Below are 17,220 nucleotides of genomic sequence, written 5' to 3'. Positions count from 1 at the left end.
GAGGCCAAGACAATTGTTATGTTTTCCACCATGGTCTTGCTGGCTTGTTCCGGGTCAGTGTCTTTTATATCGTTGACCCCGCAGTGAACGACCACGGAATCTACTTCATCAAGGTTTGGAATTGCATTCAGTGACTTTGGAATGTCACTGACTTCGTGTGCTTTTTGTTTTTGTACATTGAATCCATACGACAGGCCTAAGCGCCGGGTGTTGTTAAGGCTGTTCAGAACCGAGTCCTGTAGAAACACTACAGTGGGAAGGTTCGATTTCTTTTCTTTTGAGTGGGCTATGAGTTTGACGTCAGATGTTGGTGGGTGTTTTTCACAGAATCACAGAAATGCCTTATAATCAGTGTCCATTTATGTGCTTTTGGATCACTTGTGAACAGACCCTTGTTTAAATCAGGCATAGTGTATACTACATTTATCTACAGCTCAATAAAGATTTAGTATCAGTATCAGTAGCTCAAGGAGGCGTCACTGCGTTCGGACAAATCCATATACGCTACATCACATTTGCCAAGGAGATGCCTGACCAGCAGAGTAACCCAACGCGCTTAGTCAGGCCTTGAGATTTAAAAAAAAAAAAAAAAAAAAAGTTTCAGCGAAACTGAAGTGATGAACGTTAATCACTAGTCCTTCTCCAGTTTCGAACCTTTTTTTTTTTATTTTTTTATATTTTTTTTAAAGATTTAACTCTGTGGAAAATACATGGTCCTTAAACTTTTTGTCAATGTGATTTTTGAAGGCGTTTACCGATGGTGCATTGATGGTGTCATAGGAAAGGTTATTCCACATATTTATGATACGGTTAGTAAAAAAAACAACAAAAAAACAAAACCTTGCGGAACTGGTTAGTTATGAAATTTGTTTTGTTTATTTTGAAGTTGTGCCCTCGAGTTTTATCGTAGTTAGCCATAGTAAACAAGGAAGAGGTGGTGCAAGAATCATAAATATCGTACATGATCTTGTATACTTCAATGAGATCACCTCTTAATCTTCTAAACTCTAGGCTAGTTTCTTCTTTAGATCTATTCTTTTTAGTGATGTGTCTGGCTGACCTTACTTCTGTTGGTTTTGCTGCAGTCACAGAGGTTGGAGCAGTCCGGTGTTGTTTTGCAGCCTCAGCGAACGTAGTGGGCGAAGGGGAGGCAGTGGGAGCGGACGAAGATGGTGGCTGGGTCGCTGTCGTTACCAGTCGCTTGGAGGATCTTGTTCGTGAATCGAATTTTGCTGACAAAGCTGTCAGCATTCGTCCCTGGTGACTCACGATCTTTTCAAGGTTGTTAATTTTTTCACAAAGTGACAGTATGACTGATTTCAGTTCGTCTGCACTGTCGCTTTTCAGATGGCATTGTGCATCGTTACCAGGGTTGCTACTGGCAACAAGGCTCTGAGTCGTGGAGGACTTTTCCTTACAGTTCTCACCGCTCGGTTCTCCCTTTTCGCTCTCTGGAGAGCCCGCACTGGGCGTCAAGACGTTAGGGCAGCATGATGTTGACCGCGCACGTCTTGTTTTGGTAATTTTTTTCCCCATCAAACTTGTAATTGCACACAGCGCTCAAGTTCAGTTGCTGCTTACAAGCGCCATGTTGATGGATATACATACGAATGTGCGTATCATATATATATACATATATATATATATATATATATATATATATAGATAGATAGATAGATAGATAGATAGATAGACAGAGATATATATCGGGTGTCCCAAAAAAGTGAACCGATTTTTGACAAGTATTTTCTCAGTGATAGAGAACCTGAATTCAACCCTTAGGGTATCATCAACAAGTCTGCAAAATATCTAAAAGTTCGGACGCAAATTATGCGAGTATTGTCAAATTCAAAACAGCATGTCAAAAAACCCAGTATCAGAGCTGTGCAATATGACCTTCATCATGTTCATGCCAGCTGCCATGTGGTGGCATTTGTCAATCAGTGTCTGTCTAAAAATAGCCTGTCTGGGTGTCAAGTCTATTGATTTTTTTTTTTTAATTTGTCGTCTGTATCTAAAATCAGTTCTGTCCAAAGTTTCAGTCTAGAAGGATCAACCATGCCTTTCAGTGAAAGTGATAAGGTTCCCATTGAAAACTGTTGCAAGGAGAAAGGCTGGGGTGGAAGAAGGATCGTAAAGGAATTTCATGGCAAGGGGTGGAGTTATGTCACTGTAAATAGACTTATTGCTAAGATACGCACTACAGGTTCACCAGCACGTAAAACTGGCAGTGGGAGACCCAAGACTGCATGTTCGGAGGTAAGGACCGTATTGAGGAACTGATTCAATCCCAGGAGGAGAACCCAGGGACCCACAAATCTCTTAGAGAAGTTGCAAAGAATGGCGAAAGAACTGGAGCTGAAGCCCTTCAAGAGGATATGGTTATCAAGGATGGACCAACATGTTAGAGGGTGAAGAAAAACTCGCTGCTGTAACTTGAATGACCGCTGCTCGGCCACTGATGTGAAAAAGGATCATTTTTACAGACGAGAAAGACTTTACGTTAGAGATATCTAAAAATCGCCAAATAATCGCGTTTATGGGAAACGGAAAAGAGAAATCCAGCCATCTCGCCTTTATCATAAAACTTAGATTTTCAAAAAGATAATGGTTTCAGCTGGAGTATCTTGGAAAGGAAAAACAAACATTCATTTTAGTGACACTGATAGAGCCAAGGTTAACAGTGAAAGCTACATTCAGTAACTGGATGACAATCTTCTCCCGGATTGTAGGTGTCTTTATCCTAGAAACAATTACGTGTTTCAGCAAGATGGGGCTCTTTCACACACAAGTAGGATAACCCAGGCCCATCTGGAGGAGGCTACACCAGAATTCATCAAGAAGGATGAATGGCCTCCACAAAGACCCGACTGTAACCCAATGGATTATGCCATATGGCACTCTCTGAAGGAGAAAGTTTACCGGCCGGGAAGTGAGAGACAAATTGAGCGAGCAGGCGTTAAAGGACAGGATGATTGTGTCATGGGAGGAGATATTGGTGGAAGAAATACGTAGAAGAATTTCTGCTAGGAAGAAACGGCTTCGTTTAGTCGTGGAGGAAGATGGAGGCCACACTGAGCATAAACTGAAATAAGTGAGTTTTCCTCTGATATTGGACTTTTTGACATGCTGTTTTGAATTTGAAAATACTCGCATAATTTGATATTTTAGATATTTTGCAGACTTGTTCATGATACCCTAAGGTTACTGTGTGAACATTTTCAATGAATTCGGTTTCTCTATCACTGAGAAAATATTTGTCAAAAAGCGGTTCACTTTTTGGGGGACACCCGATATATATATATATATATATATATATATATATATATATATATATATGTGTGTGTGTGTGTGTGTGTGTGTGTGTGAGGGAGACAGAGAGAGAGAGAGAGAGAGAATCACTAGACGGCGCCTCAAAGACTGTTGTTGGACAACAGAGGCGACAATAGGAATAATCCATATGCACTTCGACCAGTGCGTCCTTGAAACGCACAGCAGTTGACGCGCATGCATGACCGACATTCGACGCGCAGTAAATCCTGGGAGTTGAACACCGAGTCAGGCGTGACAACCAGACATGACATTGATATCGTCGGTTTTGGTTGTCATGGAAGGGAGTGTGGTGACAGAGATGCATGGGGAAGACTCAGTGGCGTGAGACGGACGGATGGAACTGTCATAATGCTCTTCAACACCAGTTGGGTTTTCTTCCCGTTTTTTCATAATCCACTGAAATTAGTTTTAGTTAGTTTCAGTTTCTCTAAAAGGTGTCACTGCGTTCGGACAAATCCTTATACGCTACACCACATCTGCTAGGCAGATGTCTGACTAGCAGCAAAACCCAACGCTCCTAGACCTTGAGTGTATACATATATATTTGTGTACCTACCAGAGTGGATATCTTCTACAGAATTTTACAAGAGGACAACACCCTCGGTGCCTTGGGTTCTTTTTCAGTGCAGCAAGTGCGTGTTGCACACGAAACCTCAGTGTATTGTCTCATCTGAATGACTACACGCTTTGTCTGATTGTCCACTCAGTCTTGGGGGAAAGGGAGACAGCATGATTCAAACCCAGACCCTCACGGACTCTCTGTATAGGCAGATGAGCGTCTTAACCATTCTGACATCTTCCACCGAAATTGCGTTCTTTGGCGTACGAATCCGATCTTCAGCAAGTGAAAACGGGCGAGAGCAGTCATCTCAGACTCGCGGGGCGAAGCTCAAGCGCTCTGCTCTGTCGGCTGTCTGACCCGGTGTGGCTCAAATCAAGAGAGAGAGAGAGAGAGAGAGAGAGAGAGAGAGAGCGTGTGTTCGCTAGACTATTTAGATAATCATCCTTTTTTTTTTCTTTTTTTTTAATAAACAAATTGGTGCATGTCGGATGCAGCAGTGCTGACAGGATTGTTGTGTCGCTAAGATTTCGCGCTCTATCAGCTGCGTCGGTGTTGCATGGCTATTTGCATGTTTCCCCGTCATTTGCAGTCTGTTACTCCATTTTCGAATGCACAACATTCATCTAACACAGGCTAAAAGCGTTATAATCGTGAACCTTCGAACACTGTGAGCAACACATCAACGGTGGCCCTTTGTCAATGCGATCAGGGCCGTTTCCTCATCTTCATTTAAACCTGGCATATTTACCTTGTTTAGGCATCCGAGCATGTTTTTAACAATTCTCTAATACGGATATTCGGGGGTCGGGGGATGGCTGGAGGGTGAGAGTGACGAATTTTCGACATGAAATATGTATAAAACACCAGTATTACAACCAATACAGCAAAAACGTAATAACACTGACAAACACACACATACAAACATTCATTAGAATAGGGATAGGGATATGGACAGAGACAGGAATGGAGTGAAAAAATGGAGAAGAGAGAGAGAGAGAGAGAGAGAGAGAGAGAGAGAGAGAGAGAGAGAGAGAGATGCTTGTGTAATACTTGCAACCAGTTTATCGAGTTGAAAAAGGAAAATGTGATAATGTAAACAATGGACGAGCAATCGACAATGTCGGAATGCATGTCAAAGGAAGAATGATTGGAAGAACATGGGAAAAATCCGACACAGAAAGGTACATAATATGGTACATACAGATGTACATGTCATGCTGAAAACCGAAAACCGCTTAAAATCCGATAGACGGTGTAAGAGCATCCAACGGTTAGAAACGACACCTTAATTTACAAACTGCTATGCTGTGCTGAAGTTTTTGGTATCTTCAAAGGTGACCTGACTCATTTCAACATCTTTCTCTATTTTTCATAAGTTCACACTACAGGTAATGCGCCATGTTGTACGCTTGCCTATTACCAGTGATGGGCAAAAAATGTTCTGCATTACCGATAATGCGCAAGCCTCGGCTTATCACAGGTAATGCACAGAAATTATTCCGCATTACCGATAATGCGCAAATTGATAATGAGCAACACAGACACACATATACAGACACACACACTCACACACACACACACACACACATACACACACACTTTTTTTTTTTAAAGTTTAGATTCTCTCAGTTTCCCAAAATTGTTATTCAGATTGTTTTTTGCAGCATGCTGCTTTGTAATTTTCTCTCTCCCTCTCCCTCACTTGTGTGTGTGTGTGTGTGTGTGTGTGTGTGTGTGTGTGTGTGTGTGTGTGTGTGTGTGTGTGTGATATATAAATATCGTCAAAGATTTCCTGATTGTTTTGTGCAGCATATTGTTGCTGCTGCTGCTTCGCGCTCGTGCGCGCGCGCACACACATAAACACTTATACCACACGATGTCACTCGTAGTGAATAACTTTTAAACAGAGCAGGAAATTTGTGAGACTCTACAATACGAAACAACGAAAGGGACAAATACACCGTCTTGTTCTAAAAAGCCTGATCGATTTCTGTTTTCACTGATTTTCAATTTAACCGGAAAAAAAAACAAACTAAAACAACAAAAACCAGCAGCGTCCACTTCCAAAACAGTTTCTAAGTTATCTGAACACCGAACGGGGTCCGTGAGTTCCGGCCATATATTCATTTATCATTTTACTTACAACCCTGCAGTCCACAGCCGGCAGGGTAACATCCGGGTGATATCTGTAAATGTCCATCCCTTAGAACCCAAAGAACAAAATGGAAAAGAAAATTAGGAACAAGTGAAGTCATAGACCAGCTGAGCAGAAAATAATAAATAGAAAAGACGACAGAAAGAAAAAGAAAAAAGCCAGGTGACAAGCACAGCGACAGAGAGTGGTCATTTCCAGCACAAACCTTCCAGACAGTGGGGGTACTATTTAGACTGAAAGAGCTTCCAGACAGTGGGGGTACTATTTAGACTGAAAGAGCTTCCAGACAGTGGGGGTACTATTTAGACTGAAAGAGCCCCCGGCACCCACACGGGGAGAGTAGTGAATATTTTTCGTTACAACCAGGCACTACAGTGAGAGTGGAAAAGAATGGAAGAATAAAATAGCCATTCTCCAAAACTTTGATCCACATGTTTTGAGGTACGACTCAAATGGCACGGCGAGCAGCATTCTCCCCCGCAAGGAGAGCTATCACACCACACATTTCATCGAAATTTTTGTTCACTTGATGAGCAGCTGACAACAGTATTGTTAAAAAAAAAAAAGGGGGGGGGGGGGGGGGAGGGACGAAAAACTATCCCATATACTTGTAATGGTAGAGGGGACGGGGTGGGCGGAGGGAGGAGTGCGGGGGAGGAGGACAGTGGATCATCCATACACTCCGCACCCTCACACGACAAGGAGACAAACATTAAAACTGAGACCACACACACATCTCCCTCTTGATCAGAAGGACATGAATGTAATGTGGCGGCGACCACCCATTAAAAACCCCTCTCCCCTCCCCCTGCACCCCCTCCAAAATAATCTACCTTCCTCCTTCCCATCACCCCTTGCCTTTCAGAAATCGGGCATAATTGCGGTAAAGAATTGCCCTGTACAGTCCACAAGTAAGATTACGCGGCATTGTTTCTTTCCTCCTCTTTTCCTTTTTTTTTGGTCGGGTAACTGATTTCCATTTTGCGGAGACAAGAGCACTGGGCAGCATATGCGATACAAAGAGATAAACCATGTCAGAACGCATACTACTTTCATCGATACACCCATGTAAGCCACGTGGAAAAACTGGCTTCTTTCCCCTGTTAGCTTTGGCAATGTGACGGCGAATGGAGTGGTATCGACCGAACCTGAGAGACAGAGTCGGTTTCACTCCATACCGTGCGTAAACAAACACGAGAAAGGTTTTAACCGTCAGACACGAGTCACTGCATTATCAGTTGCAGCGCTGCCGCCGTCCGTTGGCTTTCGAAGTCTGCTCAGCGGAGAAGTGTGCACACCTTTTTCACACTCGGCAGGGGAGATCCGCCGGACAGTGTGCGCGGGATGAGAACTGAAGCGTTTCTGGTACTGAAATGGTGGAGTCTCTATGGAGGGAGCTACACGGACATAGGGCTATAAAACAAACTCCGTTACTCATGTCCACGTAGTATGACACCATATTTCCATTCCCTCTGAGAAACATGAACAACATTAAAAACCACGCTAAAATGCATAAACTTCAGACTTATCATACATTCTTTGTTATTGGGCACACATGCGAGAGAGAGAGAGACAGACAGACAGACAGAGAGAGACAGACAGACAGAGAGAGAGAGAGAGAGAGAGAGAGAGAATAAAGCGAGGAACTGCAAAAAAACGTGGGCCAACAACCCTCAGCAACAGAATGGTTGTCACTTTTTTTTTTAGTTTTAGTTTTTGTCAATATGAAAACCATAAACATTCCCTGCAAGTGGAAAAAGAAATCTGAATCATAGAAGAAGGGCAATGATCTGATTAATGATAATGATTACAATGATAACGATTACAACATTATAACTACTAACATGTTAATTACTTCAATTGTTCTTTTAATCATTCTAATTATATACACATTTCTACTGCGCTTCCTTCTGGCACAGTCTATGCACTTCAGCTGACGAACTCAGCCACCACCAACCAACGCCAGACGCGCCTTGGTAACGGGCAATCCAATTTTTCCCATTTGTAACGACGTGGTAAACGGCAAAGACCAGCGTCACTTCGATTTCCATGTCTCCAGCAGGATTATATACCGATACAGTGTAAAGAGGCATTCTGCCAAATCAAACCATGTTTTCTGATACAGTGATGCAAAGAGGCATACTGCCAATTCAAGCCATGTATACTGATACAGTGTAAAGAGGTACACTGCCAACTCGAACCATGTATACTCATACAGTGCAAAGAGATACACTGCCACCTCAAACCATGTATACTGATACAGTGCAAAGAGGCATACTGTCAATTCAAACCATGTATATTGACAGAGTGTAAAGAGGTACACTGCCAGTTCAAACCATGTATACTGACACAGTGCAAAGAGGCACACTGCCAATTCAAACCATGTATACTGATACAGTGCAAAGAGGCACACTGCCAATTCAAACCATGTATACTGATACAGTGTAAAGAGGCATACTGCCAAATCAAACCATGTTTTCTGATACAGTGCAAAGAGGCACACTGCCAATTCAAACCATGTATACTGATACAGTGCAAAGAGGAACACTGCCAATTCAAACTATGTATACTGATACAGTGCAAAGAGGAACCATGTATACCAATACAGTGTAAAGAAGCATACTGCCAATCCAAACCATGTGTACCAATACGGTGTAAAGAGGCACACTGCCAAATCAAACCATGTTTTCTGATACAGCGTAAAGAGGCAGACTGCCAAATCAAACCATGTATACCAATACAGCGTAAAGAGGCACACTGCCAAATCAAACCATGTATACCAATACAGTGTAAAGAGGCAGACTGCCAAATCAAACCATGTTTTCTGATACAGTGTAAAGAGGCAGACTGCCAAATCAAACCATGTATACCAATACAGTGTAAAGAGGCAGACTGCCAAATCAAACCATGTTTTCTGATACAGTGAAAGAGGCACACTGCCAAATCAAACCATGTTTACTGATACAGTGGAAAGAGGCACACTGCCAAATCAAACCATGTATACCAATACAGTGTAAAGAGGCAGACTGCCAAATCAAACCATGTATACCGATACAGTGTAAAGAAACACACTGCCAAATCAAACCATGTTTTCTGATACAATGTAAAGAGGCACACTGCCAAATCAGACCATGTTTTCTGATACAATGTAAAGAGGCACACTGCCAAATCAAACCATGTATACCGATACAGTGTAAAGAGGCACACTGCCAAATCAAACCATGTTTTCTGATACAGTGAAAGAGGCACACTGCCAAATCAAACCATGTTTACTGATACAGTGAAAGAGGAACACTGCCAAATCAAACCATGTTTTCTGATACAGTGTAAAGAGGAACACTACTTAATCAAACCATGTTTTCTGATACAGTGTAAAGAGGCACACTGCCAAATCAAACCATGTTTTCTAATACAGTGAAAGATGCACACTGCCAAATCAAACGCTGGTGATCATGGCATAGCAAACCACAAAGGGGTCATTTGTGAACTAAAAACCGGTCCGGTATCAGAACTAGTCAGAGGGATCGCATTGTAAAAAGTCAGTTAAAATACGTTTAAAAGTCCAATTCAGCTACGTCTCGTTCTGTCCAGGTAAAATCTAAATCGAGTTTGGAATATTTACTTTCTACAAGAACTGAAAAATAGTAGGCCTATCTGGAAGTTGGCGGAACAAGGTCTTGATGGAGCGAGCTGTGAAGTATCATGCAGATCCCAGCAGTTGGTGAACAGACGGTTAGTATTGAGAGGCTCATTGCAAAGCAGAAAGCATGGAGCTTCATCACTTTCAGTGACAGGAATGCGTCAAACCAGAATGACTGTGTGCAGCCTGCAGAGGACGGTCTCCTCTTTCCCATTGTCCAGGACAGAAAAGGGGGAATTCCTTGTAGTCAGAACGGATTTTCAACAGTTCGTATCAGTCTTGGAGTTTCATTCTTCTAACCAGAGATGTTTTTGCTCATCACTGAACCACGGGTTTGAGGTATGTGTGCGATATTGTAGTGAGAGGAAATTTATGATGACATTCTTGGCAATGTGTAACTACGTGAAATAAGCCAGAACGACGTTGCAACCTTTAGTTTTCAGAGTCATATACAATTCATGAAATCCAATAAGCCCAGGGGATGTTTCATGTTTTGGTCAGCGATGGCCTGAAAAGCAATGAGTGATTCAGACAAGATCAGAAGTCCACGTCGACACTAAAGAACCAGTTTCAGAGCCAGAGCCAGAACCAGTGCCAGGGCATTGAGTTCAGCTGCACAAAGCTGTCAGAAAGAACATGTCTAGTGAATGCTTGCAGTGGATGGATAGAACTCAACAGCAGCCACACCGTCTTCTGATACTGAACAGTCTGTAAAGACTGGTGAAAGCAGAGTTCAGCGCAGAAAGCTTTGTGTACAAGAGAAATAACAGTGTCTTTAATGAGCAGCCTGGTCGAAGTGAACATGGTGTTGTTACAGAAAGGGACCCACATCACGGGTCTAGACCTTTACAACGCACAATACCAAAACGTAACACTGAAATATATCGGAAACCTTTCTTTCCTTCTATCACAACCATAGGGAACTCTCTTCCTGACGACATTAAGAATTGCAACCCTCAAAGTGCACTTAAACTCTGCTTATCTGCTGATGATTCCATTGTACCGGTATATTATCATTTTTGTGAACATAGGGAACAAATAGGGTAGGTATGCCTAATCACGAACAGCGTGTAACTGCGAGCAGCGTGTAAATGCGAACGGTTCATGTACCGCTCCACTTCGAAGCGTTTTCACTACACACATTTTACAATTAACGTCTGCTTCGACCTCATTCTGATACCTTGATTAATATCCATTTTCAAGAACCAAACATAAGCAATTTCCGGCTGTTTCCGCGCTCTTCCTTCTCTTCGCGCACCACTGCTGACCAAGTTCACACACGTGCTCTCAAATCCTAAAATCGAGGGAAGGAAGCTGCAGGACTTGAACTTTAACAGTTTTAAATAGCTAATTTGACTGAATATGAATGAATTGTGTACTATCAGTGCTAGGAGAATTTAAGAAAGCATGTTGGTGACAGATGAGAACGTTAGTTTTGACAGGAATCTCCAAACTAGTGTCATTTGCAACTAGACCATAGGATATTTTGACGTGAGTCTAATTGCGAACGATGCTGCACAGTTACTGAGCGCTCTCAAAAGGGTGTGTTTGTGTGTGGTGTGGGGTGTGTGTCTTAAAAAAAAATGTGTGTGTGTGTGTGTGTGTGTGTGAATCAGAATCAGAATCAATTTTAATGTCAATTAAACCTGAACAAGGTTTATAAGACACGCATGCAAAGTTACATGAAACCACGCACAAAAAAGCAAAACAGAAATAGATAAATATTCAACAAGACATTGAATCACTCTTGCACGCTATGGCGTTTTTGACGGCAGTTACTGACAGATTTCCCAAACAGTCCCACAAGTTTGTCTTCCAGTATTAGTTGACTGGGTTTAATAATATTTGGAATGTAATTTTGAATTTTTTGTATGAATTCTATTCTTATTTCTTTGTATAATTCGCAGTCATCTAAGAAATGAAATTCATCCTCTATTGTTTGACATTGTAAACATAGTCTCCTTTCTTTTGGAATGTTGGAATCGGCCTTTTTCTATTGCTAAATCATGACAGGATATTCTTAGTTTGCACAATGATTGTTTTTGATTATAATTAAGATATCCTTCAAGCAAATAAGGCTCGGTTCTGTATTCACGAGTAATTTTATTATAGAATAGTAGTTTAGATTTATTTTCAGATTTGTTTCTCTTCCAGAATAAAACATATCCATATTCTAGTTTATTCATTATAACGTGGCTAAGTCTATGAATATTGAATGTTGACTGATTATTCCAAACGTGTCCTAAACCAAGATTCTGTAATATAATTTCAACGAAATTAATCCATGTTCGCTGTTTTGTTTCCTCTGTAAGCATGTCATACACAATTTTGATATACGAATTTTCTCGTGCCTGTGTTATGTTAAACCAAAATTTTATTACTTGACAAAATCACTTTTAAACTTAAGGGGTATTTACCTATTTCACCAAGTATTGCTAAATTTGTGGCTTTTTTGTGGACACCCAGTATTTGTTTAAAAAAGTTTAGATGAACATGCTCATGAGGAAATTTGTTCATGAGACAATGGTTATAAAATTATAGTTTGTCAAATGTAAAAGTAGCATCTGTTTTTTCACAAGTGGGGAACCATATTTCTGCTCCATACGTTAGTATTGGTGAAACGAGACTATCAAATAATTTTGATATTATATGTATGCTTATGTTTTCATTCTTGAAAGATCTTTTAAGAATATGAGAAGCTTTATTACCTTGTTTTGCCAGATGTTCCATAGCCTTTTCAAAATTGCCTGATTTATGGAATATTATTCCCAGGTATTTATATTGTTCAGTTGTTTCTATAACTTCTGTTCCACATTTTAAAAAAACCATTCGAGCTCGTGGTTCTGATCTCGAAAATATGACAACTTTTGTTTCGCCTCTATTGATTTCAATACCCCATTGTTTACAATATAAATGTAACTGGTTTAGTTTCATCTGTAGGCCATGTTTAGATTTTGAAAGTAATACTAAGTCATCAGCATATAAAAGACAAGAGATACTTTTGTTTTGAGAATGACTAACTGTTGGCGAATCGATATAAGGGAGCCAATCAACAATATCATTTATAAATATATTAAATAACGTGGGGCTGAGTGTATTTCCCTGTAGTACTCCTCTTCGAACATAGACTGAAGGGGAGAATCCATTTTCATTACGGGTGCAGACTTTTGTGTCTGTATACAAACTTTTTATTAAATTGAAGCACCTACCTCGTATACCGGTTTTTTTAAAAAAGTTTTGTGAACATACCTGCATGTGAAATGCTATCAAACGCTTTTTTGAAATCCACGAAACATGCGTATAATCTGTTCGTTCTATTTTTCATGGTGTAATCAACAATTTTTTTCAAAACAAAAATATGGTCTGTAGTTCTAAAACCTTTTCCAAATCCAGCTTGTTCTTTTGCAAGTAATTGTTTGATTCCAAATAATCATTTAATCTGCTGTTGAGGATTAGACAAAGTAGATTGCTTAAAGAACAAATGATAGTTATTCCTCTGTCGTTATTTGGGTTTGATTTATCTCCCTCTTTATGAATTGGGATAGATATCCCATTTTTCCACAAATCCGGATAACATCCAGTTTTTATAATGTAATTAAGTACTGTTTTAATTGTGGGAAGTAAGTCCGGTAAAACAGCTTTAATTATCTCATTTCTGATACCGTCTATGCCCGGTGATTTGTTGTTCTTCAATTTTTGGCACGCTTGTTCAAGATGGTTAACTGTGTGGCTGGCCTGAAGGTACTGAGTGTGTGATCCTGGTTGTTGCCTGGTTTCTTGCGTGTGCTGGTACTTTCTTACTGTTTGGATATTCATGTGTGTGCGTTTTTGCCGACAGTGTGTTTCATGGCTGAGCGGGATGTGATTCCTGGTGTTTTTTGGGTTTTTTTTAATTTCCTGGATTGAGGCAGTTGGCCCTCCCTGTTTTTGTTGTGGGATTCGTGGTGCCTTTTTTGTCGATGAAATCTGATTAGCTCTGTGGACCTTTTTCTTCTGTGAATTTTTGTGCGGAAGGTGTTTTGCTTGATGTGGTAGGGGCGGATGGCGTGGTTGTGGGCGTGACGGACGTCCTGTTCGAGGGGGAGTGGTGGGGGGGGGGGGGGGGGGGGGGGGAAACAAAAAACCCCCACATTTTTTGTCGACTTTTTGCGTCACAGAAGCAGTCGACGAGCTGGTTTGACGTACACAACTTAGAGTTTTACGTCACGTCAGTCATCGTCATAAACGTTTCCATTGACGCAAAGATCTGAGCTTTAGAATGGATTTCTGGATCTGGATCTGGATCTGTACGTCGCCGAACCAATTTTGGTTATATTGCGACGGAAAAAAGTTACATCGGCATTTTTTCGCATGTGACTTGTGTTGACGATTCCAGGCGGGTGCTTGAGCCAAGTCCAGCAAAACGTGTCGGTCTCATTGCTGGCTCGCGGCTGATTCCGGAGGGAGGACAAATAGGGAGGACTGCGACACATAGTTTGCAACGTCATCTCCCCTAATTGTCGGATGCCCCCGTCAGCGTCGATTCTCCACATGCGCCAATACATAAACAGACAGATCTATCACTCCGCTACCTCGTGTATGTTGTATTACTTTTCACTGTCCTGAATTTGCTACATTTTTATCTTCGAGCCTTGTCGTGTTTTTGTATTTCCCCAGTCAGCGATGAACTATACCCAGCATAAGATACCACTGAACACAGGTCTAGTTGTCGACACACGTTTTCCTTGGTACTTTTTCACAAACGGTCCGCATAACATTTTAAAATGTGACAACATTCACTAAATTAAACGTCGCCGACCTTGCTACTGACTTGGGGCAGCAGGATCCTGAACATTTAACATTTGAATCTGTTAATTTTACAGACGTGATGTATGGGTGTGCCTGTGTATGTTGAAGAGAAGACTATGACATGTTGAGGCTATATTAGATTTATTTTCGGTGAAAATAAGTAGGTTTCTAAATTTACTATAATAAGCTAGCTTTCCTGTCACCAAATCTAGTTTCAGAATATAATTCTAACATTCAACAAAGTTAGGTATAGATATTTGTGACAGTGTGGACTATTGCAGTATTACCTTTTACTTTATTATTATTAATATCATTTATCTATTCATCCATTCATTTTGCTTGTTTGTTTTTAATACATGACGCAGTGATGTCAAACGTCACAACCTTCAATGCATTCCTGGAAAACCCAGATCTTTTAAGCCAGACCAAAGTTTCTCAATTGAAGAAACTACTTTCTGAAAATAATCTCCCCAAACATGGGAGGAAAAAACATCTGATAAACAGGTTGAAATAATTTTTCATTGAAGAAATTCTCAAAGAGAGAGATGAACATGTATCTGTGTCCAACTCATCATCATCATCATCTCCATCGTCCCCACCTTGTTCGTCCAAATCAGAGGATATGTCTTTGGACAGGGAGACCACGTCGTCATCCTGGCCTACAGTGTCAAATGAAACTTCTGTTTCGTTTCAATTTCCATTCCTTTTGGAGGACACAAAAAAGGGATCAGCCACATTGAGTGGTATTGGAATCCTCAGTAAAAAAATTATGGAGCAACACTATTGGTCCCATCCTTGGACAAAAACAGCTGTCATCGGGTAAGTGGCTGATCGGTTGTACTTCTGCTGATCAGCAAAAATCACTTTTGAAATGTGAAAGTTTGGCTGGCATAACTATCAAATGTTCAGTTCCGGAGGTTTTTACTGAAGGGGTGATAAAACCAATCCCCCTGGAAACCAATCTCTTAGAACTTCAAAGAGAATTTACAAATGTTAAATCTATGAAAAGACTAAAAAATAAGGATGGAAGCGAATCACGCGCCGTTAAGATTACCTTTTTGACACGCAGTCTTCCGAAGCAAATCTCATTAGGATATCAGTCATTCGCGGTAAAATCCTACGTCCCACAGGTATTTCGATGCACCCGCTGCAACCGTTTGGGACACACCAAAAATGCGTGCCGAGCCAAACAAGTGTGCGGAAGATGTGGTCTCCTTGGCCATGATGCTCACACCTGTGAGCATGCCAAAAAATGTGTGAATTGTCAAGGGAATCATGCAGCTTCTTTTCCTGGCTGCCCCGAGTATAAAATCAGAGTACTTGCCGGTAAAATAAAATCATCCAGTCATATGCCATATGTTGAAGCCATCGCTCTAGCCCGGGCACAGTCAGTGAACCAAGACGTAGACAGCCGGTCTCTAGCGGGTAAGGAAACAATTAAACCTACCACTACTAATCCAAAGTCATATGCATTAGCACTAAGAAATGGCATCACTAAATCTCCAGTCAGGGATATCCCGCCAACTGTAATTGCCAAGAACGTGCATGGAAAATTACTGCATGGGTCCAAACACCCGTTGGAGACAGACAAGACAGACAAGGACAGGGTTACATTGGAAGATAGAACTGACAACACACAAGAAAATAACAAATCTGGCAAATCATCTAGCTGTTCAGCACGGTCAACACCATTACGGAAATATATCAGCTCACAGCAGTCTGCATCTGATCAAACATCAAGCTGTTCAGAACAATCAACACCATCTTGCAAAACCCCTGTCAATACACATCAACCAACATTTGTGAAGACCAACTCCAGTCAGAGAAAAGAATCAATCTCACCAGTGTCTGCAATTTCCGATCCTTCTGATTTTGTACTTGGAAGTATAATCACGTTTTTGGAAAACCTTTCTTATCAGTTTGTCAGCATTATGAAAAACATAACGGGCGTCATGACGTCCTCAATCTCTGAACTGAAATCTATATTGTCAAATTGCCGTGTGAATTCCAAATGAATATATGTAAGGTAAATGTGTCTTTATTTTTTTCTTCTCCTGAAGTACATTAGACAGATACTCTTTATTCTATGTATCTATTCACTTATGCAGACAGCAGGATGTAATGATGATGGGTGTGGCGCAGGCCTATTTCGCTTTTTGAAATGGAACTGTAGAAGTAAATGTAATTTTGACTATCTGATCCATTTTCTGCAAGATCACAAATATAATAGCCCTCCAGTCCCTCAATTGTTATAAAAGCAATCTCCCTAAGTTAGAGGGTTACTTCTACCCTCCAGTTATTGATGAAACAGAGCGCAATGGAAAAGTTAAAGTTGCAACCTATATTTCAGATTCAATCATATATAAAGCTAGAAAACCACCATGTCATAGTATAGACAAACGTTTGTATTCTTCAACTATAGAGCTTTCTGTTTTAGATAAAACATTAATTGTAGTTAACTGTTACTACCCTGATGGAGTTTCAAGAGGTGAAGCTGACTGGTTAATGGATTTGGATTTATCCCATAGCTGGATAATTCTAGGGGATTTTAATGCGCACCATGCCTTGTGGTCGGACAAAAATTGCGAATTCACAACCAACAATGAATATCTAGCGAATACCATAGTTAATTCTAACTTAACTATATTAAATGATGGTTCAATAACAAGAATCGCTGATCGGGCAGATCAAAAAAATTCTTCAATAGACATCTCTTTGGTGTCGACTGATATAAATCCATAC

At 40.8% G+C, this 17,220-nt stretch overlaps 1 protein-coding gene across 1 annotated transcript in view; it reads right to left on the bottom strand.

Moving 5' to 3' along the window:
• Positions 1–17,220, bottom strand: part of LOC143280569 (coadhesin-like) — a 68,347-nt gene that overhangs the window by 17,198 nt on the left and 33,929 nt on the right. The window lies entirely within an intron of this gene.

The sequence above is a fragment of the Babylonia areolata genome, chromosome 3 (assembly GCF_041734735.1).
Source record: "Babylonia areolata isolate BAREFJ2019XMU chromosome 3, ASM4173473v1, whole genome shotgun sequence".
Lineage (NCBI taxonomy): Eukaryota > Metazoa > Mollusca > Gastropoda > Neogastropoda > Buccinidae > Babylonia > Babylonia areolata.
Note: the sequence above shows the minus strand (reverse complement) of the source record. Positions and strands in the feature narration are given on the sequence as shown.